Below are 24,208 nucleotides of genomic sequence, written 5' to 3'. Positions count from 1 at the left end.
AAGGAGCAGTTCTAATAGTCCTCTTGAAACCTGGAATGATTCTTTACCTTCCGACCACACCAGGCAAGATTTCCCACAGCCAGAAAAGCAACAGGACCACAAATGGCTTGGTGAGGAAAGCAGTAGCAGCTCAGGCTGCATCCTGTGAGGAAATAACACCCTCCTGGAAGGAGGGAAGCCTTCTCCCCACAGAAGGAATGTTTAGGAGTGATTTCACACAAGGAACTATCTGCTASAGACTGACTAGAAGTGCCAGACTTCAAAGCAAAGAGCTGATCCTTTTAAATTCTGTGGATTGGCACTTTGGGTGAGGATGTTTGCAAATCCAGACAGCTATCAATGATCCCATACCTCACTCCTGCACCTCTGAAAGGCCCTGCCCTAATCCCACTGCATTCCCTGGTGGGTGTGAGGGCTGCAGGCAGTGCAGCTGATCCAGCTGCAGCCATGCCAGGCAGGTTTGTCACCRTCCCCTGGCAGTGCCCATCTCCCCTGGGAGATGCAGGACACACCTTGGGCCAACCTGAGAGGGGTCCTCTGAAAGGGACTCCCATCCTGCCTTCTCACCCTCATTTCTGCCTCCCCTCCGCATTGCTGAATGTTTCCACCAGCTACCCTGAACCAATTCAAGTGCTCAGAGTGCAGCAGAGTCCACTAAAACAGCAGAAAATAAATCCAGGGAAAAAAAAAATTAAAAAAGAGTTTATGAGCTAGTTTTTGCAGAGCTAGAGAGCTGGCCTGGCACATGCCAGAGGCAGCTCAAGGGTGCCTGTCTGGGGACATGGAGGGGACAGGACAATGTGTGATGMAGGAGGCAGGAGGAGGGACAGTGTGTGGCACCTCCTCATTTTCTGGCACAGGGAGCTGTTAGGTGACCTCGGGCAGACATGGAAAGGCAGCCCTGAGAGGGGAATTGGCCCTGACTGAGATGCCAGCACCCTCAGCGAGCAGGAACTGGGCAGGGGAGGACAGTCCCAGCCTCCCCCTCACATGAACCAAACACCCTGGGGCAGCAGCGTCTCAAACTGCTCTAGCTTAGACTGCCAGATGCTGCCTGTCTGTGGCTTAACTGCATTTAGYACACTCCATGACAAAATCTGTATCAAATTAAGAAAATGAGTAATGTTAATGGGAGCTGCWCGCAAGCGCCGCGAGGACAAAGGCTCCCCTTGTTCACTCAACTGCCAAACGCGAAGGGGACCCTGACAGACCCACCAAGGTGCCACCAGGATACGACACAGATCCCGTGTGATGCATGTCCTTGCTTTCTGCAGGTCTGTGGGGGTGTCAGGAACAAGTCACCCCGAAGCTCGCAGAGATCAGTGCAGGGCCACGCGCTGCGAGCACAACCGGCTGGAGGCTTTACAGCAGAAAATGTCAATTCATCAAAACCCAAACTCTTAGTGGGAATGGAGTGCCTTTGACAAAATCTGTCTCTGTGAGGGAGAGGTTTGGAAAGCAAGGCAGGGAGACAGGCACATCTCCCTGAAGAGGCACCAGCTCCATGACTCGGGCACTCGCCGGAGACGCGGAAGATCCAGATTCGTATCTGTGGCCCAAGCCAGGCAAATGAGGGCTGGCACCTTCTTCCTCCACATCCTCAAAGAGGTGGCCTGGCCATTCATGCTGGGAAAGGGCTCTCTCTCCCAGAAAACTGCTCCTTCCTGGTTCAGAGCAGGGAAAGTGTCACCATTGTGGAAGTATTCAAGAAAGTCAMCTTTAAAGGCCAGCTGGCACATCAAGAGACAGGACAGAGGGCTGAGATGCGTTTTTTGAAAGCTCAGAGTTAAGGTTGATATCGAGATGAGGCTGCCAGCAGGGAGAACAAGAATTTTGCAAGAAAGCTTTGGTAAAAGCAGCACTCCCTACACTGGGTACCCTGGAAAAGCAGACTGACCTCCAGCTGAACTGCTGAGGTTTTGCCAGATGAGTCTCACATGAAGTGGTTACACATCAATTATATCACATTCTAGATGACCACTGATGATGGCCCACTCAAAGAACCTAATTTCCTTTAAAAACAGTTGTTTTCCTTCCTCTTCCCCAACCCCTGATATTACAAAACCAGAATACTCATTTCAATTAAACTGTATTACTAACGCTTAAACTTGCAAAAGGTCGGACCACTAGATTCCAGAAGCATATCAGAAAAATATTAAATTTCCAACCAAATTTGAAGCACCTCACAAGACAACAGATTGCAAATTTAAAATTAGATTCTAGTGGGAGGCCCTGGTGACAAATCTGTATTTTTCTCCTGGAGCATAGCTCGAAGGCTGTGAGAACCAGAACAATGATCAAACCCACAGCGGGCAGCGAGCCTACAGAAATAAACTTTAGCTAAAATCTGCCAGCCAACAGCAAAGATCTTTACTGAACTCACCAGAACCACACAGAAAAATGTACAAGACTAATAACCAAGTGTGAACACACACATTTTACTGTCATTAAAATGTGCTTTTCTGAAAGGGCAAGAGAAAGGCTGAAATTCCACAGAAAGCCTTTGAGTTTCCAAGAAACTCCAGCGGCATATTTCATTGTTTTCACATCAGAACCTCTTAACCAGCCACTTCTGTTTTGTGAGCCGCTCTCACACGTGTTAAAGCACAGGATGGACTCCAGAAAAGCCCTGCAGGCAATCGGGGTAAGAGGAAGAGAGGGMGGAAGGGAGGGATGTCACCAGGAGCCACCTGACAGCCACTTGGAGGCCCAGAACATGCAGCTCAGCCTTCCCCTCCCCGAACACCCCACAGAGCAGCACAGCCCTAAGGAAACACCGGGATGCACATGTACCTTCCCTCCCTGAGCACCCCACAGCACAGCCCTAAGGAAACACCGGGACGCACATGTACCTTCCGAGGCAGTCCCGGGATCCAGCGCAACCTTCCCCCAGAGAGCTGTGGCATTTAGAGGCACAGAATTGCAAATGACCCCAAAGTGAGCAGTTACTGGGACTGCAGAGGCTGTCAGCACCTGCCACTCAGCAACTCCACGACTCCCGCCTCAGAGTCTATGACTACATGCCAAAAACCTGGGGAGAAAGGGGAGAAAAACAAATCAGACACGGGTTAGTGGGGAGGGCAGTGAGGAGCATCTTCTGTYGGAGTCTGTCAGCAGCACTTACCCAAGGAATCGAGTGCTGTGCTCAGATTCACACGATGGAATCTGATGGTGGCAGAATAAATGAAAAACACAGCCAAGCACCACCAGCCCCAACCACAGGACACGGAGAGTTYCTCTTCCCGCAGCTCTGCACAATCCAAATCCCCCCAGAGTTCAGCATCCCCTTGCTGAGGCCAGTCTGTCTCAGCTCAGAGCCAAAACCACACCTGCATCTGAACAGGACCACCAGGAGAGGTTGAACCTTCCAYGAAAGCAGGGCTGAACTGGCAGCCAAGGGGAACCCACCCGCCAGGGGAAGCCGGGAGGCCGCAGAGGAGATTTCTCTGCAGACTGTCTCGTTCACAGAAAGGACAGCTCTCCAGGCAGGGATTCATTACCATTTTCCAGGGTGAATCAGACATTGGGGCAGAGTGTTTACAGCTGGTTTTGTGAGCAAGGAAAGGATTCCCGGGTTCATTGTGCTCATGAAGGCATGAGTAYCAGAGACCAGCCTGTGCTTACTGAGACCTGAGACAAGACCTAAGGACAGTCCTCAAGTCAGGCGCTGAGCTCGTGTGGGTACCAAATCCCAGCCCTTCCCAGGCCTGGTACCCCAGGTGAGCTCTCCTGCAAGGACCTGGCTCAAGTTCAGGCCTGGGAGAGGCTGAATGTGCTTCCCAATCCAGCTCCCACCCAACTCTCCCTTCTCCCAGCCAGGCAGCGACAGTGAAAYGTCACCTCAGCAGTGCACGTGGACTCGGGAGACTTATCAACTTCTCCACAAGTCCCACGGAACAAAAACCTGGGCAGGGATTACTGACACCATTCATGTTCTCAGAGCTGCTTGGTGCGGAAGGTGTGATCCTCGCTCTTGGCTGGATTSTCCAAAGACATGAGAGTCACCAGTTCTTCTTTAAATTAAAAATATTCTCCTTTTCTTTCTGTTCCTTCAGGTTCCTTTCTTTGCTCCCCACCTCCCCCTCTTCCCCCAAGCTGTTGGTTGAGATCTGAAAAGCAGTTCATGAATTGCTCAGGAGCTGGCAGAAATTAATAAAACGAAGCTCATTTATATTGAAATGGACTCATTATTGTGCCAGCTGCCAATGATTTCCAAGAGGGGAATCTTGCTGACAAAAAGGGTCCTAGAGGCAAGAGGCTCCCCACCTGCACCCAGTGCACAGGRAGCAGCCCTGCCACGTGCACTCCTCACCTCCCAAAGAAAAGGAATTGCCCCCATCTCTGTTCAGATCCGCCTGCTTCTGCCCCCAAAAGACTGAGCAAAGGAAGAACCAAACAGACACAGATTTTCCATCCTGACACAGGTTTTGAGGAGTTTGTAACTCAGTAAAATCTGCTCCAGGGTGACACMAACTCTGGTCACTCCCCTGAAGAAACCAACTCTGAGGCAGCCTGTTCCACACAGCACCTGTGCTCTTCCAGCAAAAACCCTTCCCTCCTGGCAGTCCTTCATTCAAAAGGGGATGTTTGCACCTGGATCCTGCTCTATCCCAATCCTCATGCTGCTCCAGCACATCTGAAGGGCTGGCAACATCCTCTGCCATGCACAGSTGAGTGCTGGGCACACACAGCTCCTCCAGAAGACAAGGATTTAACATCACACATCGACTCTTTTCTGAAAAGTTTTGCTCCTATTAACTTTTACAACCCTCCTCAATGAAACCAAATCACACTTTTCAAGAAGCACATCAGTTTTTCATCTTTTGTCTGACATGAATATGCACTGGAATGGTCCTCAGTGTCCTGGCTCATTCCAACAGCCCAAGCTCTGCCACAGCAGGAATTCCAGAGTTCTGAAGCAGCCTCTGGCAAAGCCTTCCTTCCAATAAGGTCTTGGAAGGTCCAACAGGGCAAAAAGTGACGCCCATGCTCCTCATTCAGGAGGAAGGGATGAAGCAAACACCAGCACAGCTCCAACACTCCCCTTCCAGCACAGAGCCCTGGACACGCTCGTTCCCGTGGACACTGGCCGAGGGGCAAGCTGACCAGTGACCCACTGGTCTGTTCTCAGGGGAGATGGACACTTGTAGACATTGACACATGCAACAACTGATCTAATTCTTTAGAAAATGAAATAAAGATTTTCAAACTGCTGTGCTCCAAACCATCCCTGTCAGCRCCGACTGCTCCCGGCACACTCAGCCCGTCCCCAGTGTGTGCAAGTGACACCTGCACACGTCAGCGCAGCTCCCCGCGTTCTTTGAAGGTCTGCAAGCAGCACAGCTGTATTTATTGCACAGCCACTAAACTGTGCCTGGAAAAACCAGCCCAAGGAGTTCCCACAGGACTCCTCGTGCTGCCAGTCCTGGCCGGGGAGCGCGCAGGCAACCTCCGCGGATGGATGGAAGGATGGATGGATGAAACGCAGCACAAGGGAGCAGAGAGGATCAAAGGAGCGCCTTGCTATTCCTCACATCTGCTACCTGCGACTCCAGGTACAGCAAAGAGCTCTGCCTTTCACATGCTGCGAGCAGTCTGCAGTGCCAAGAGTTTGGAGAAAGATCCAGCACACCTGTTTCCTTTTTGCTTGCYGACACTTGACAAGAAGGTTAATGGATGAAAAATATGGAAGCTGTAGCTTTCTAAAAGCCTTCTTTTCAAAGCACAACTCTTCCTTTCCAGCACAGGAAAAATCTGCATGCAAATATATCCCCTTGTCCAGCAAACAGGAAAAGTTGGTGAGGAGGACAACTCTCTTTCAATTCTATTTTTACTTTTTCATTTTATGAGGCATTATTTTAGTCAGATTTCAAATGCAATCAGTTGGTTGTTAAGCAAATCTTCATCCAGTTTGGAGAAGCCCTTGGTAACTCTATCATTACACATCAAGATGTACACACRGAGACAGGAAGCAGCAGTCGTTCCATACAAAAACTCTTCAATATTCAGCAGTAGCTCTGGGTGTATTCCCCACCCACAATCCCAGTTCCACGCCAGTAGAACTCCAGTGTTCGATCCCATCTCCTGAAATGGAGGATCAGGCCCTTTATTTGTGACTGGAGGCCACCTTTTGTCAGCTAATCATTAGTTAGCTAATATGAATTGCTGACGAAATGAGTCCAGCCAATCCCCTGCCCTGACACTAAGGTAAATACTCCTGTGCTGGATGGAGAAGAGCTGCTCTGTGCCCAGATCTGTGTTCAGAAATGCAATTCAGAAATGCTCCAAGCTTCCCCRCTCCCGATGTACACACTGAGCCCCAAGACCAACTTCAGAGGATTGCAGACGCTGCTTGACTTTWAAAGCAGTGAAAATAAATTACAAACGTGCTCCTCTCTGTGTTTTCTCTTTATGACATTTAAAATGTCATAGAAACCTTTGTTTGTGAGAAAAATTAATTTGAAACCAAGGACGACTTCTGAGAAAAATGAATTTGAAACCAACCCCAGCTTACACTACCTGTTGAGGAGAATGGCTGCTCCTGACACCGAAGCCTGGTGACAATGACCATCCAGAAGGGCCGGGGGGACCATCCATAAATCCCTCAGAACTGGCTGGCAGAGCTGGAGCTGTAAAAGCTCTTTGTGAGCATCTCCTTCACACGCAACCTCCGTGTCTGTCACGGCTGGCAGAACAATGCTGGGGATCCTCCAGATGAAGAGGAGGGCAAAGAAAAATAAACCCACATTCCCTTTGAGAAGAGATCCCGAAGGGAAGGTGTGGGAAGCCCTGTTCCTCCAGCTGCAGCACCACCCCTATGACAATTTCCAAGGGAGGGAAGAAGAAGGGAGGGAGGGAGGTTTGTCAAGAGACCTTAAACCTCCACTGAGCCAACTGTCAGCCATGCCCAAATCCCAGCTGAAGAAAACAAACCCAAGAGACAACACCGGCAAAGCACCGTGGGGCATTGGCAATAAATGAATGGGAGAGCAGAGCAGGTAGCCCAAGGGAAAGCCCCCTCTCCAGGGTTTCTATATTTATCGAGGRGATGTGAATAACTCACATGCTTGTGCGTTTGTTTGTTTTTCAATCATTTTTACAGCTATCTGAGCATGTTTTAACTCTTTCTCCTTCCCTTTTATTTTTAATGGTGGGAAACTCCCCCTTTCTGCCCTGGGGGGAATCTGCAAGGTTTTACACGTTTCCAGCAAAGGGCAGAACAGGGGAAGGATTCTAATTTCAGATCATCAGACATAAGCAAATCTATGGGGAGCCATGAAGGCAACTCCCTGGAGCCTGTGGGGCAGACTGAGCCTGGCCACAAGGGAGCTGCAGGGAAGGAGGAGTCCACTTGGCCTCGTGGAGGCTACAAGCACTGGGTGTACATTGRTATTTTACTTACAGAAAAAAAAAWTCCCAAAATGCAGCTGAAATAAAAAATAMGGTGTGGCTTGTTTATTTACTTTTAGGTTTTATGTTATTGTTATCACACTTCACTTAAAAAGGACTTTCTCCTTGTGCCAAGTGAGCGGGGAACTGCTGATACACAGCAAGGGTAGGACGTGCCAAACGCGCTAAAAAGGTTTAGAAGCAAAAAGAAGACTTTCAGGCCAGCAGACAGAACTCCAAATGCATCTGTGGGAGCTCTCACTGTACAGCCAAGGAGTGGAAGAACCACCCAGCACCACAGGCTCCAGCAATAAAAACTGAAACCCTTGGCTTGAGTGACCGAGGAGACAGGATGTGAAGGATTAAAATGTTGTGGAAAAAAATTAAGGGCAATAATTGGGGTAGGGGGAAYTGGAGAGGAAGTGCTCAGTGTATCTCCTCATTTAAGCACTGAGGTAAGTAATCTGATTTTCAAGCAATGCCAGAGACCTCACACAGATCATTAAGATGGTGCCTGAGATATGAAGTATCTAATTTTAGACACCCTGACTTAAGTACTAGGGAGGGATTCCAGAGGTCTGCGGAAAAACCGTGTGAAATACAGCTCAGGCAGAGGGACCACGAGCAGAGCTTTCCCTTGCTGGTCACACCCTTCCTGAGGGAGCACCAGGAACCCCACCGAGCACCAAAGTGACCTCAATTACTGCTTCACAGCCAGGAGAATGGACAGCAAAATGACTTCCGTGCCGAGGCCCCGAGGGAAGCATCATCAGGAAAAGTGTTGAAGCAAAGGATGTCCTTTGCAGACGACAGCACGCCTTGCACGAGGTTTGGCACCGGGATCTCTCTGTGAGATCTCTTGTGCTTTTAAATCAGCACAGCTCAGGTCTCAGCCTTCCCTAGAATTCCACCGGGGTGGGATAGAGAGGGGCTGGGCAGCAGCAGGGATTCCTGCCGGGCAGGCTTCCCAGAGCTCCCTCGTCCCTGCGAGCACAGCGCTCTCACAGCGGCACAGGGACCCAACAGCCACATCCCCTTTCAGGGCACCGTGTTCAGCCAGCTCAAAGTGCGCACTGAACACCCCACACTTGCCAAATATCACAGTCTGCCACATCAGTGACAGCACAGACACGGTGGCTGGTGGGACAGGGACAGGTGAGGATGCTCAGACAGCCGCTCACCGGACCGAAAGCCAGGACTGCCCACAGGACCGACCCCCACYCTCCGCCTGCTCTGAGCGCTCCCCCCGCGGCTGCCGGAGACAACGGGAGCGACAAAAAGGAGCCGGGCTGGAGCCAAGCTTCCCAAAACCCCACTGGGAATGCTGCCCCCCTTCATCAGAGCCTGCAGGAGGCAGGGGAGCAGATGCCCAGGTGGGGCTGTCCCTCCCCTGTTATCAGGCGCACCCCAGCAGGTTTCCCAGCCGGGCGTTGCCATCGCGCAGCCCCGTTCCTCCAGCGGGCACAGAAGGGGAAACCACGAATGCAAAGCTCGGCTGGGYTGTACCAGCTTGGCACTGTTGAAGGTAAACGAGGCGTTCAGGTTTTATCTTGCACGTCCTGACAGAACCTGATGGCTTCAGTTTATCTGGGCTGACCGGTTTCAGTCACAACTCGTCAGTCACATTTCYCGGCGCGGCTCTTCCCCCAGGGAGGAGCACACAGCACCGGGGCCACATGGTGGGTGTTGCTACTTTAATTAACAGGGGACAAAACCCATGAGCGATGGGATCCCAGGAGAAGACACCCTCGGGGCTCAGGGGCGAGCCCCCACCCTGGGAAGAGTGGGGCAGGGAGCAGAGCCGGGAAAAGGAGGGATCAGCAAATGCTCTGGAGAGGAAAAGCCAGAACTACCAAAGCCAGGCTAAGGCAGCTCAGGGAGGAAAGCTGATACCCATCAGCTCTGAGTGTGGCCTCCAAAGAAAATGAAGGCTTTGCCTTCTTTTCCAGGGAGTGCATCGGGGGAGAGGCGTGTGAATCACCACATCTGAGGTTATCAGGAGCAGAATTCAGTCTAAAATGTGCCAGTCAGCAGCAGCTTTCAATCTGCATCCCAAAATGATGAGAGAAGCTACCACAGGGATATGGGCAAGAATTTTTATATTAAAACCTGCAGATCAGGATCCTGTCTGGGACTGGAGAACAAGTGATCCCAGCAGTGATGTATCCATCAATCTGTCAGTGCAATGCAAGACTGGAGAGCACAGCTGAGAGATGGAATGGGGAATGACACGGGAAGAAATGGGAAATTGAATAATTTCTGCTTGCTACTTTTAATCGCTCCCTGCAAGAAGATGACCCATTTTCCAAGGAAGAAAGGCAGAAGACACCTTTCCAGGGAACTACCAGTGGAGCTGAAGATGACAAAAACTGGCACAGGATTTATGATCTGCATAAGAAACTTTGCACAGAGGTTGTGCTGAGAATTATCTCACTSAGGTTTTTTCATGTTTTCAATGACAGCACATAAAAATGAAATGTGACTCGTGCTGATGTCACAAAGCTGGAAAAAGTCACAGTACAGAACAGACCTTTTGTCTTGTATTGATCCCAGAGGGCCCTGAGCTGCCGGTGTGACARAAATGCCAAGAAAAGCAAAAGTAAATCAAAGGAGGCACCAAGCAGGCCTTGCCCAGCAGAAACAGCAGTGACTGGTGATGCAGAGGACACTGACCTCATCTGGAATGCTATGGGCAATCCCCGGCATGGCCAAGGGTAACACTGAGCGGGCACCTTCAGGGACAGCAGGGCCGAAATGAACCTTCACTCCCAGAGCTCAGAACAACAGAAGTGCTGTCCCATGGAACCCAGGCAGAGAGGCGGCTGAGCAGCCTCAGAGCAGCCACCAGGCTGGGCCAGAGGATGGACACTGCCCTGGACCCCTGACAGCCCCAGTGAGAGCCACAGATCACAGCTGCACCGAGGGAGAGAGCTCATCCTTCCAGAGCTCAAGCAGTTCCTGAGCAACAGGGAAAAGCAGCAATGAATCCTGCACGGCTTGGCAAACCACAGCTGCTCCAGCTCYTCTGGCCTGGCAGCCTGTCCCCAGTAAGGGCAGGATGTTGTTGCTGGCACGCAGGAGCTGCCCCTGAGCGCTGCCCAGCAGCAGTGCCAGGTGCCCAGCTGTGGGGCTTGTACCTGAGACACAGCACAGCACCCTGCCAAAAACAGCTCCAGGTTAGCTCTCCCTGGAAAACAGCTCAAAAAGTAGTGCCAGAGACCGAGCAAAGAGATATTTCACATTTTAGCACCAGGCTCTCACTGCCTTTTCATGCAGTTACTGCCAGGTATAATCACAGAAACAAAACACTGAGCTGAGGTACGAAGTGGGGTGTTTTTTTTTAGATTTCTAAAGTATGTGTCAGAAATGCAAACTTCTCATGAAACAACAGCTATGTGTCAGAAATGCAAACTTCTCATGAAACAACAGCTATGTGTCAGAAATGCAAACTCCTCATGAAACAGTAGCTATGCCTCCTCCAAATTCTAGGCAGGTGAAGCATCAGCTACACCACCAAACAGAACAGTCAATCTGCACAGTGCTTTAACTGGACGTGGCACTTGGTGACCGGGCACAGGTGGGACTCKATGGGCTCAGAGGTCTTTTCCAGCCTCAGTGATCCTGTGATTGATATTTTCAGCAGCAGCAGCGAGTGCCATTCCATCATTTCAGCGCTTCATGGTGGCCCAAACAGCCCTGGAAGAAAATAACTTGTTTCCTCTATACATTTAAAGAGCAGTAGATGGTTTTAGTGGCTGAGAAAGCCGCTGCTATTTTCTGTGGCATCATTCCCAGGCCCAGTGAACACAAACCCTGCAGCAGATGCACACAGGGTGTATCTGTGGAYACTCTGACCAGAGCCACCTCACCTGTGTTACCAGAGAATTATTCAGCCCACCTGAGCTCACAACAGCTCCAGAATTCACCTGAATGGCTTCTGTCCCCAAAGGAGCCACTTCCAAGCTGCAGCCAAGTCCAGCCTTTCCCAGTAACTTCCCAGCACTGGTTTTGTCTGCATGCACACAGCCCCCATTGTGCTACTGCTCAAAGCAACTTTTACTCAAAAGGGAGTTAAAAATAACAGCAGGGAGTGGGAATTTCCTCCTGAGAGATGCTTTTCTTCCCTCCTGAGCCAAAGCTGCCAGGAGAGGTGACTCTCCCGTGCCATCCCCTGTGCCAGCAGCCACAGCCACATCTCCACAAGTCCTACAGAGCCAGGCCTGAAGCAGTAATTTAATTTTTGTAGTGAGTGGATGTGCCTCAGAGACCAGGGGACTGCTGCCATGTTCCCTTCAAAGAGGGGGCAAAAGAGAGAAGCAAAGGACACCTTTACAGCAGAGCCAAACAAAGACTCCGTGGTTCAGCACCAGCCCTTGCATCTCTTTTTGGAAGGCAATAACCTTTGTGCCAGTTCAGAGGGCTTAGGAGTTTTCAGATCTCTGCTACAGAGTCTGCCCTACCTGTGCTATGGGATATCTGGATGTTTTACCATCAAAGACAGTCTTGGTAAAGATCACCTCATCACACAACACTGATGGGCTGCACATCCTTTCAGTCACCCATGAGCGAAATCAAAATATTTCAAATGCAATKCCCTTCTTTACTTGTTTTCTTAGGTTTTTTCCTACCACTTTTCAGAGCTGACATACCTACACCAAAAGAGGTGGAGGAGGTAAAAAGAAAACATATTTTGCACTTTATTATTTACAGTTTTGATCAACTCCTACAGAATCTTTCTTGAATGTACATCAGAGGAGGAAGGACAGCTCTGTGCAGCTCAGCAATCAAAGCACAGCCTCGGCAGCGAGGCCAGATCTGTTACAAATATTTGCCAGCACAGCTGTATCCGCTGCTGAGATGGAACACAACCTCTGACTGTGCCTGCAGAGGCCACTGCGAGATGGTTGAGGAGCAAAATTCTGACATGATTTACAGTAACACATCTTTCCTTTAGTCCCAAACAGAACCGYGCTCCAAACCAGCTCCCCAGCAGCGGCTTTGCTTTGCTGGCATGACACAGCAACACAAACACTCCCAGTTTTCCAAAGGCTTCCCTGTGCAGGGCAGAGCCCAGGACTCTGTCAGGGGAGGAAGAAGTGTCTCCCTCCCTGCAGAGTGCTGACTGCAGCCTTTCCTGCCAAAGGAGCTGTCAAGCCTCTGCACCTCGGGCTGCTCGGAACAAGCTGCCACACGAGCGAGCCGGCGAGCTTCCGCCCACACAGCAGGGCTCTCAACACCCTGCCCCGAGCCAGGCTGCAATCAGGGCAAAATCCAGACACTGGGCCCCCAAAGCAGTGATGGGGTTTGGAGAGTGGCACACGGAACCAAAAAGCTCAGCCTGGCTTCTGACATTGCTAAATTGCAGTGGGAAAGCTTGCTTTGCCTCCTGCATGGAGCTTTCACTCCGAGAGGAAAAGACCAAAGGATGCCAAGAATGGAGGGCAGAAAATCTCAGAGATGTGATATTTTATTTCTCTGGCTTTTCCTCACACCATTTCCTCAGGGGTCATTTTTAGCACCTTTGCTTTGGCCCACAACCCCCTCATTCACCCCTCTCAGGGACTGTCCCACCTGGGCTTGGCTGAAGTGAAGGCTCTTTCTCCTCCTCCTCCTCCTCCTCCTCTTCCTCCTCATTCCCTTCTGCCTGCTCTGCCTGCAGAGACCCAGCAGTGCCAGTGAGGAGGAGGATGAGGAGGAAGCGAAGGCAGCTCTCTGCCATCTCCCAGCACCCACCCCAGGTCACGGTCCCTGTCTCACTTTTCCATTAAAATGAAAAAGTGCCCATTGAAAGAAACTCGCAATAAGTTCTGAAAACATCCTTGTTAACAGCTTCTGTATGATTTTTTGAAATACCTGAAATTCTCAAGCAAAGCACCAAAAAGCAGACAAATACTCTCGTTCCTCTGCAAAAACTGTTTATTGCTCTGARCTTCAAAGGCCAAAGGAAGGAGCATAGGCTGAAGGAATCCGTCCCTCCTGGTGCCATCTGTAAGGTTGCAATTAGCTACCAGTGTTTCTGTAACCCTAGATAGTGTGGCAAGCAGAAAATCCATTAACTGGGATATTTTTGTGGGATTTCTGTCTGTTTGATTGTTCCAGAGGCTTATATTTATAAAAGATACAAAAAMCTGATGGGCTTCCTTTGTTCAGTGTTTCATAAAGATTCACCAACTTTCAGGGTATGGTTCAGGCTTAATTATTAGATTAATAATTACATAAACAGGCGGTAAATCCCTTTTAGAGACAATAAAAACATTTGCAGAGCAACTTAATGTGAAGAAGCAGAGTGATGCTCSTGCAAGCATCACCCGAAATCCCAGAGCACCAATTAATATTGGGATATTGTTTAGCCTGACCATTTACCAGCACAGCAGGCCACGAGGGACGAGTAATTTAAACCAGCCGTGGAAAGGCTTTGAAATGAGACAAATAAACTGCTACAGTGATGGCTGCAAATGTGGTTTGAGGCYCATTTCCACCTCCCCCATTCCCCGTGAGCCAAGCTTTACCTKAGGAATCTGGCTGACCTTGCTGGGTGGCAGCACGAGGGGACAGGGGGCTCTTGGCACAGACCTCGTTCCCTGGCTGGGGTGCTGGGGTGGGAAAATGGGTCAACAGCAAACCCCGAGGTGAGGAGGAAGTGGGTACAACCTCCACAGGGGGAGAGAAGAGCCCCTGGACCTCCACACACCTCTCCATCCCCCAGCAGCCCCCCCGGGACAGGACTGGGGGCACAGGGAACCGGGGTTTGGCACGTCCTCCCTACGCCCAGCTGTGGGAAAGGAGGGAAGCACTCCACTAGCRCTCCTCACACAGGCTTTAACGTGCCTGAACTTATTCTCTGCCTCTTAAAAAAACCCAAACAAGCCATGAAAAGGAATGTGTAATCACCTGGCAGGGCACCTCTCTGCTCCGGCTTGCAGGCTCTGCCCCACCACCTTCTCCTCCCAGCCCAACGTGACTTGTGAAACATTTTACACAAGGGGCACCTCCAGCTTTTCAAGGGAAACAAGTCCCCAGCCCTTAAAGGGACCTTAAAGCCCATCCAGTGCCACCCCTGCCATGGGCAGGGACACCTTCCACTGTCCCAGGCTGCTCCAAGCCCCATCCAGCCTGGCCTTGGGCACTGCCAGGGATCCAGAGGCAGCCACAGGGAGGGAAGGGACTGCAGTTAATCCTCCCAAGGAACAAAAAGGCTGGGAGAGCTCTGGGAAGGTTCAGTGTGAGAATGTGTCCCTGCTCCCAGGGGCCCAGCAGGGTTAATGACCTGCTCCTCTCACAGCCCCGCACATAAATACACAATTTTGGGGCACAGGGCCACCTCTGTGAGTCCGTGCTCAATAGCTCCATTTTAGTTTTCCTCCTTAAGGCCTGACTTCCAACTGCGCTCCGAAAAGGAAACGAGTCCTGGACTTGTTTGAACAAGTGGGCAACACCTGCTCCAGGCTTTTGGCTTTGCTCATTGTCTGGGCTTTGGGGTTTGCTCTTTAAAGCCCAACCTAACAGGCTTAGGGGAAAAAAGAAAGGCCCACAACCAGTTTCAGGAATAAGAGAAAAAAAGACTTCATTCATTCACTCCTTTGTTTTCAGGAAACTTAGCCTGACATTTCTTTGTCAGTACGTCAGGAAAACTGCAAAAAATGCAAACACAGGCAGGATGGTGCTTCAAAGGGAGAAGGTACAGCCCTGCTTTGGCTCCAGCTTCTCCTGACCCAGCCTCTGTTCTGGGATATTTCTGTCTCAGAGAGCCCGTTTTACTGGAACTCCTAACAAGCAGGGAAGAACACGGCAGCATCCTGCCTGCCAAGTGCAATTTGKWTWYKSRARWYTYSMRWAWMCATCTTCCYTTCTTCCCCAGAAATGTGCTGCACACTCAGAAGGGAGAYATTGAAATGTCATCATGTGAGAGCTGGGCAGAGCTGCTGGAATGGGACTGCTGCCAGCAGACCCCAGGGGTGTTTCCATCCCAGCACTGACGTGACCCAGGTTCCTCACCATCCTGCAGGGCYGGGCTCATTGCTTCCCACACCACCCCGACAGGCAGCTCCATTAAACCACCCCAGAGCAAACAATTCTGCACAATTCCACATGGAACGAGCCCCGACTCCAGCTTGGAGTGGGGATGGATGTGAAGCAAGGGCTGTGCGTTCACCTTGCCACAGCCATGCATCTTCCAGGGAACTTCCAGATGGAGATTAATGGAGCAGGACAGCTCCCAGCCCAACCTGCCAGCCTAAACTGGGACTGCAGACTAAACTGAGTCAGGAACTGGGACTGGCACAGGAACGCTGCTTGGAGGGTCTCTGTGCTTAAACACAATCCATGCATGTGGGACAGAAAAGGATTGTTTATCTCTCAGGGGCAATTCTGCCCAATCAGTTCAGGAGGAGTTTGGAGGGAATGTTCAGGAGAAAGCCACGTGCTGTGAACAGATAAATAACATGACCCCCTGTACATGTTTGCTAACTTAGCCTGTATTTAAGGCAGCAAGAAATAACACTGAACATGGTTCTTAACTCCAACATAAAGCTAAAAAACCAAAATGCTGTTAATTCTTTTGATGCCTTTGCTGTGCCAGTTGTAACAGGCTGATAAATCCCAGAAGGGGCATAATCCACAAGGACCTTGCAYACCTCTGCTGGGACAATTTTTAGGGGGGTACTCAGCAAAAGACAATGCACAACAGGTTATGTGAGCCACAGTGGGTTCAAATTTGCACATAAAGAAGAAATCAGAATAAATCCCCTTTGCTATCATGACAGCTAACTACAGATTTTAATTTAGCTGATGGGAGACCAAATATTGACATCCTGGACTAGATTCACCATGAAATTTTATGTCACATAAACTAGCCTGTTGCTCAAACAACAACAATTAATATGTTGTTAGCAACACCAGCCTTAAAATGTCAAAATTCTACCAATATTTTCCCAATTGATTCAGGTGAAAAAACATCAATGCAAGAACAATCCAACTCGTTCAAGATTACAGTGCCTCTCGTGAAAGAAACCAGGAGCAACGCTATCTGCCAASTCAGTAAATAGAATTAGAACTAGAAGGGTAATAAATTCCATTTTTAATCAGGAAAAATGCCAGAAATAATTAAAACCTAATAACAGTTATGAAAACCCAGCTGAAATGTTTGCTGATTTAAAATTAAAATGATCTTGCATTGGACTTACAAAGAGTTATATTTAGAATATTTTCAACGTTCTCTTACTAAAAACAGCCGAGCCCCACACGCATCCGCCTCCCCGATCACAGAGGGAGCCACAGAACACGATTATCTGCTCTGGCCTATGAGAAGCTGAGGCACAAATGGTCATTTCRTCAAAACCCCACTCAATTTCTGTAAGAAAGCGCGATAACCCAGCCCAGGCGGTTTGAAAGGCTCCCGCTCTCGGGGATCACGCTCCTCGCACACGCTCACACGTAATCCTCGGAGCACTATTACAGTGCCACAATGGAAATGAAATAACAGCTTTGGAGCGCAGCTATTGAGATAATCGCGCTCGCCCCGGCGCTGCCAGCCGCGACCGGCGCTGGAGCAGCGCACGCCAACAGGTGGCATTTCCCATCGCGCTCGGTGCTGCACAACAACCCAGCTGCACAAAGCTGTCCCGGGGGAAGGCACAAAGCTGTCCCGGGGGAAGGTTCATTTTTTGACATTATTCTGACTGAACAACCTGCGCTGCTCACGTGGGACAGGCTCCTGCCCCCGGTGCCCCCGCTTATTCTCGTGTGTTCAACAACATCCTCGGAGAACGCTCAGCTCAGACTGGGGGGATGTTTATCAGGGAAGGGCAGGGGTGTTTGATACTGAGGACCCCTTTTTTTCCCCCCAAGTTGTTAAATTTTAGAGGATTCTGTTCAATTGAAAGCCTGGAATTTCAGCACGCAGCACCGTGGCTGCCTGACAGCTTTAGTGGTTTATTCAGTGGCAAAGCTYAAGCAAAAGCCGTGTCTGAGAGAGAAGATGCTGGATTAGGGCTCCACTCTTCACCTCATTGCAGGGATTCATAGACAAGCACCTGAAATCTCCCTGTGTCTCAAATCCCCTTTTACACATGGAGAAATTCCTTTCCTGTCTCACTGACACAAAGGCAGAMTAAACCCCAGAATCAGAGAATGGTTTGGGTGGGAAGGGACCCCAAAGATCATCCCTTTATTCAGGTGAGGTGTCCGTGCAGGGGACCTGGTAGTGACAAACAGGACCTAGTGGTGAGAAACACCTCCTCAGACAGCAGGGGCTGTGCTGAGCACGGCGTAACTTCAGCAGAGTGCCACAAAACCTAAACTCACTCTGCTCCACAGGAAAACCTCTGAAATGAAGTGCAAGGAGTCATAGGCACCACCAGAATTTGGCTGTTACAGACTTGTGGGACCMACTCAATTACTTTGGGATAATATTGCCATAAATTGTAGGTCAGGCATGGTGGAATACGAATCCCCGGCCTCCGGCACTCCTCTGCTGGGTTTAAAAAGAGAGGCTGGACGAAGATAATCTTCTTACTGCTCTGTCAATTTTACTAGCAGAGACTCTCAGTGTGAAATTTGGTCCAGCTTGAGCAGTAAGAAATTATTTTCATTTCCAGCCTCCCAAGAGCTGCAGTTGAGTGCCTCACCGAGTTCCAGGAGCTGGAGAACTCTGAGCTCTTGAAAGCCCTTTGAGTTGGGGGCTGAGAAAGAGAGGCTTCCACACAAATGGATTAAATTTCCACGACCTCTGGAGAATTTCGCTCCAAACTTCACGGCAACACGTTGTGGCGCCGTCTGGTGCGAGCAGGGTTGTGAAAAGCGGGAGCTGCCAGGGAGGCGTGAAGTCTGTCCCTTCTGTCCCAACTCTGAGCAACGTGGGGACGTGACTCACAKCTCACTGCACACCCAGCCAGGAAAGACATTTTGGTGCCATTTAGACAATGAATCAGGAGCTCTGTGAGGAATGCATCCCCTATGAGGTTTTATCTTCCTGTATTCAAAAACAGATTTTATTTTTAAAAAGGATTTGATAACAGGGTGGTTTTATATACCTGCTGAAAATGTTCTGATCCTTGGTTCCTTCTCAGCAGTATCACATGCTGCCAAAACCTCGAACCACAGATCTACAGAATATCCTGAGTTGGAAGGGACCCATGAGGATCGAGTCCAACTGCTGACCCTGCACAGGACACCCCAGCAATCCCATCCCATTTCTGAGAAGCACCTGTCCTCTCGTGGATGTGTTTTACTTTTTCCATGAATAATCTAAGCCCAAAGCAGGTTACAGAAAAGTCAGTAGAAGCAACAGGTAGGCAGAGGTCTGGAAAAACTGCTGCTGCTTCCTTAAGTGACTCATTTTGGGGTTCAACGAGCAAAAAGTGCATTAAAATTTCAAAGGATTCCTGTACAGAAATAGCTCTGCACAGCTGGAGTGGCTTCAAGTGAGATGCACACTCTGATGAGCAGGTTCAAGATTGCTCTGAAAGAGCTAAATATCTGCAATCATGTCTGAATRCCAGGTGAGCTGTGCTCCTCCTAACCCCGCTGGGAACGTGGGCTGGCAGCCATTTCAAACACAGCACCACCAAACCTTGGATGAGCACGGCAGAATTTCAGCAAGACAAGCCATTCGACCCCAGGAAACCCCAGAGCTCGGACTAGGACCCCATCTCGGTGCAAGAGAGAGGGATGGCAACTGTGTGTCCCAGAAATGAGACGAGCTGCACCTCAAATCCACTGCAAAGGCCATCACTCACATTTCGTGTTCCCCTGCACTCAGCAAAATGCACGGCAAATGTGCAAACTTGAGGGGAGGCTCAGGGTGCACACCATTTCCCCATGGAAAAGGTGCTCAGGGGCTGGAAGGAGCTGCCCAGGGAGGTTTGGAGTGCCCATCCCTGGAGGTGTGCCAGGGCAGGGCTGGAGGTGGCACTGCGTGCTCTGGGCTGGGGACACGGTGGGATCAGCTGGCACTCTGTGATCTCTAAATCCAGCCTCAATGATTTTGGGATTGCATGACTCTGAGCCCAAGGAAAGGTCCCATGGGGTGACAAGGCAGCTCCTGGCACCCCGTGCTGATGCCCCACAGGAGCAGGGTGCTGCACAAGGAGCCAGCTGCACCTCCAGCCAAAGCAGCCAAGAAACCCAGGCTGCTCGTGCTGTCCCTACAGCTGGGCACATTTCAGTCTGCAGGAGGGGATTTTTTCTCTTAATGTATTGATTTGCACTTTCTCCTGCCTGACCATCACCATGCTGTCCAAGAGCTGTGGATCTGCTGGGCTCCTTCCAAGACTTCAGCCTTTTCTGCCCTGCACGTCTATCCTCAGCACCAAACCAACATTTGTTGCAGCCCTTGACACAACGCATTTTYCTGATGTTCAGCACTGCTAAATTTTGCAGCACCAGGAAACTGCACTGAGACACTCCTATAGGTTTGTGAATTGCACCTGTGCCTTACACACACGAGGGCTGTGTTTGGAAGTGTGTCCCACCCYTCCCACCTCAGACCTGCTGGATTCATCCCTCAGCTGTACCCGAGAGCTGCGGCATGGGCTGAAACCAGAGCTGCAGTCACACGAGGATATGTGATCCCAGCTCTGGGGGCTCACACAAAGCTGGAGCTGTTTGTCCTGTCATCACACACTTGGGACTGGCAATCTGTTCACTGCCATCTACTCACTGCTGGGGGAAAGCTCTGTCCTGCCTCGGGCAACAGGGCAGCCCCAGCTCCCATTTCCCATGGCTCCTCATAGAATCACAGAACCATGGARTACCTGAGYTGGAAGGGATTCACAAGGATCAGAGTCCAGCCCTGGTCCTGCCCAGACCCTCCAACAATSCCCTCCTGTGCATCCCTGGCAGYGCTGTCCCAACACTCCTGGAGCTCTGGGACTGTGCCCATTCCCTGGGGAGCCTGGGCAGTGCCAGCACCCTCTGGGGACAGAAGAACCKTTCCCTGAGATCCAACCTGACCCTGCCCTGCCCAGCTCCAGCCCTGCCCTGGGTCAAAACAACTGGCTGCATCTTATTCCTCCTCAAAAATCTCTTATTCCTTTTAATTTCCCTTTAAAAAAARCTCCCTGTAAACTCCAGACTCGAAGGTATGCTCAGGTAACCATGTCAAGCGTAAAGACCTGTTTGAAGCAGTAAACAGCAGMTGAAAAGCCAGGGATTCATTCAGGAATGACAGCTCGGAGGAACATATCACGCAGCAAGACTTTCCAAACTCTGAAAAACCAGGCTGGTAAATTACAGTGATTTATCACTCCGCAACAAAGTACACACACACACACTAAAGTGCTTCCTAGAAAAAGATTACCAAGCAATCATCCAGATGTTACCAAAGCATTCAGATTAATTTGAACAAAAAATCAGCAAGGAAGTGACTCCCACTGGCTTTTTGTTGTCATAAATTTTATCCTGCAGCTTCCAAGAGAATTGAGTTCTGGATTGCGCCTTGAGTCTTAGCTGTGTATGTTTCTGGTGCCTCTGCTCTCATCTCACACCTCTCACAGCACCACCCTCTAACTCACCAGGAGGGGCCCTGAGAGTCAACAAAACACAACTTTCCTCCCACTTCACAGAAAAAACACCAGATTTTCATTGTTGCAAAGGAAGAAAAGAAAGGGCCCTCGCTCCTGCTAAAAAAAGCACGTCAGTCATTTTTCACCCTTGGCATGTGTTACAAATCACCTACAGCGAGAGGCATGGGATGCCTRACAAGGGTTTGCAGTCTCCACTTTAATTCACTGCACAGATCCAAAGCCATCCCTGAACAATCACACAGCCCTGGGGCACTCAGGACTCCAATTCCCACTGATCCCCTCACCAGGAGACTGGAAAACCACTGGCAAAGGGAAGRAGCAGCTGGGCACAGCTGAGGAGCAGTGGGGAAAGCTGGCAGGATCAGGGAGAACCTCTGCTTTGGTCTGCCAGTGTTCCTGCAAAAACAGGGCAYGGCAAAGAAYGGAATCCCCATCCCTGGAGGTGCCCAAGGGGACACCGGGATGTGGCACTCAGCGCTCTGGCCTGGCTGACAAGGTGGGGATCCCTTGGACTCTGTGATCTATCTCAGAGGTCTTTTCCAGCATAAAAAGCAGCCCTTCAGCTCCGTGCCATTCCCAGCTCCATTCCCAGCTCCCTGCCCAGTTCCATTCCCAGTTCCATTCCCAGTTCCCATCCCATCTCCCATCCTGATTCCCATCTCATCTCCCATAACAATTCCCATCCCAGCTCCATTCCCTTCCCAGYTCCCTGCCCAGCGCTGCCCTTGCGCAATGGGAAGTCTTTGTCTCTGTTTCAGTGTCTGAGGGCCCGGGGCACAGTCCCAGTGCACCTTCCCCACCCAGGTTAATGCAAATGAACAGCACAGCCATTCCCAGCCGGGAGCAGACAGCACCAGGTGCTTTGTTTTCCCTGCTGCAGGGACTGCACTGGGAGCACTGGGCTGTTTGCTCAGCTGGGAATGTCGGGACATCGGGGTTTCTGAGTTTTACAACAGTTCCCAATACAGTCACGAAGCCAAACTSCTGTGAGGGAATTTCAGCAGCTCTGGCAGTGTGAGGGAGGGAGGGAGATCCTGGCGTGAGGGGCTCTGTTCATCTCCCAGAAGCAGTGGAAGAAGGTATTAATGCAAAACCTACATACTTCCCTTTTCCCCTCCAACTTCTGCTATTTTAGAGACCCAAAAACCACTTTCTGGCTTTGGAAAAAATGCTGCAGGAAAGGCCTGGCAACTTCCCCAGCTCCTGCAGCTGCAGCTCTGCTTTGCTGGTGCCCTGCACTGCCCAAATTCAGGGATCCTCACCTTTGGAGAGGTCACCTCGGTGCCCAACAGCTCTAGCACTGCAGGAGAAACACCTGTTTGATCAAGGCACTGCTATTGCAAAGCTAGTTCTGCACTTATTTTCCAGTATCACATCCCCTCAACAAGTGACACCATTCTCCTGCACCTCAGAGGAGAAACTGAGCCCACCACTTTCAAATTGTTTGGAAGAGAAAACAGAAATAGGAATGCAGAGCAGCTTTCAGAAGAGAATAAATGTTTCTGCCCCTTCAGAAATTAACCCAGCTGCTGCCAAGCCCATGGCTCCCCACTGACACCCCTCTTTCCCCTTTCACCTGCACAAGGGCACACCCACTGTGGCTGCCACACATTCCCATCTTGGGGCAATGTCCCTGCCTGCAGACACTCGTGGCCTGGCAGCAGGATGTGCGTGTGCAGGGTGATTTGTGGTCAGCCCCAAATGGGCTTCCAGAGGTGCTGCTCATTCCCTGTAACTCAGGGGCACCCCGGGAACGTGAAGTGATGCGATTTATCCCAGACCAGTCCTGCTGAAGCAGCACCACAGCGCATTTTCTGTGCCCCTCCTCACAACAGGCACGCAGCTCCTGCAGCCCAGTGAATGCTTGGCTGCTTGCTAAACTCTGAACATCACCGGGACTCTGAGCTCTTAATTACCCCATAATCTAGAAATGTGCAATCACAGAATTGTTAAGGCTGGAAAAGACCTCCAAGACTATTGAGTCCCACCGTGGGACATCTGTCTAGATGCTACTACGGAGTGCCAGAGTTGAACCACTCACTGCTGTTTCCTGACCTCACCTGCTGGCCCAGAGCTCGACACTGGGAACAACACCAAGGCAGAGAGCAGAGAGTGGGAACTGCTCTGGACACTGGCAGCAGTGAGACCACGGAGATTCCTGAGACTAWAAAAGGGGAGCAGAGCCCCTTGCCAGGAGCTGTCCCTGGGCTCAGCCTGCAGCTCTGAGGCTGCACCCCCTGCCCTGCTGGGATCGTTCCTGTGCTTGGCTTCAGAGAACATCCCACCCCAGCTCAGGGAAAGCCTCCCTGGAAGGCTCCAGAAGCAATGGCATGGAAAGCACTTGGCAGTGAATGAGGTAGCCGGGACGACGCTGGCTGCAGGGCTGTGTCTCGGGGACACGGGCACAAAGGAGGGCAGCACACGTGGAGCACCACAGCAGCTTCCCCTGCAAGCAGGAGGGGCTGGCAGCTCTCACCARCTCCCCCTTCGCCCAGGCCTCTGCCTCCATCCCACCGGGAATGCAAACAAGCTGCCGGGAGCGAGGCTGCTGAACCGGGCAGAAGGATGTTCGTGTCTGTTTCCAGTTCACTTAGGATTTGAGATGTCACAAGCAATAAAAACCACATTCTGATTCTAGAAACCCCTAAATCCTATGTGACCTATGCCTTGTGAGGCACAATAAAAACATAAACATCTATGTGATAACTTCCCCTTTCGGCCCCTGCTTCTGCACTGCTTGTGGCACAGCTGGGCTAATCCCATTTCCACTGCTCTGCATYCTGACCTCCTTAAACAACCCCATGTGAGGATGTTAAAACACTCTAATCTATAAATAATGTATTCCCCTCATCCAGCAATGGATTACTGGGCCATAAAACTCTCTGGAACACTCCTCACAGTCGCCAGTTTAACCAAGGAAGGCACATCAGTAGAGACTCATCCTCTTTCTTGATGAATTCTTGTAAGGATTTATGCCACCATTACTTTTGCACTGGATTTTTCTTTATAATCAACTATTTGGAAGCTGGTATTTTATTCTAGCAGCCTTTTTTTTGCCCCCGCTGCTCCCAACCAAACCAACCTGTTGTGCCAACAGGCAGCTCCCATTTCTGCCCCCTCATGCTCCTGCCCCAACTTCTGGCAGAAGATTCCCAGGCATTCCTGGATCCTGTGCTGAGCCAGTCCAAGGCACTGATCCTGCAGGAAGCCAGCTCTGTTTTCCTGAGGTTCACTTCCAAACAATCATCCTCAACAACTCAAGCCACAATGTGTAACTTCGTTAAGACATAAATGAA

The 24,208-nt window shown here is 50.5% G+C and overlaps 1 protein-coding gene across 1 annotated transcript in view; it reads right to left on the bottom strand.

The window, feature by feature from the left end:
* TIAM1 (TIAM Rac1 associated GEF 1) overlaps positions 1-24,208 on the bottom strand; it is a 96,069-nt gene that overhangs the window by 70,237 nt on the left and 1,624 nt on the right. The window lies entirely within an intron of this gene.

The sequence above is a fragment of the Malurus melanocephalus genome, unplaced genomic scaffold, assembly GCF_030028575.1.
Source record: "Malurus melanocephalus ecotype Western Australia unplaced genomic scaffold, MMel_1.1 scaffold_89, whole genome shotgun sequence".
In the NCBI taxonomy this organism is placed as follows: Eukaryota; Metazoa; Chordata; class Aves; order Passeriformes; family Maluridae; genus Malurus; species Malurus melanocephalus.
Note: the sequence above shows the minus strand (reverse complement) of the source record. Positions and strands in the feature narration are given on the sequence as shown.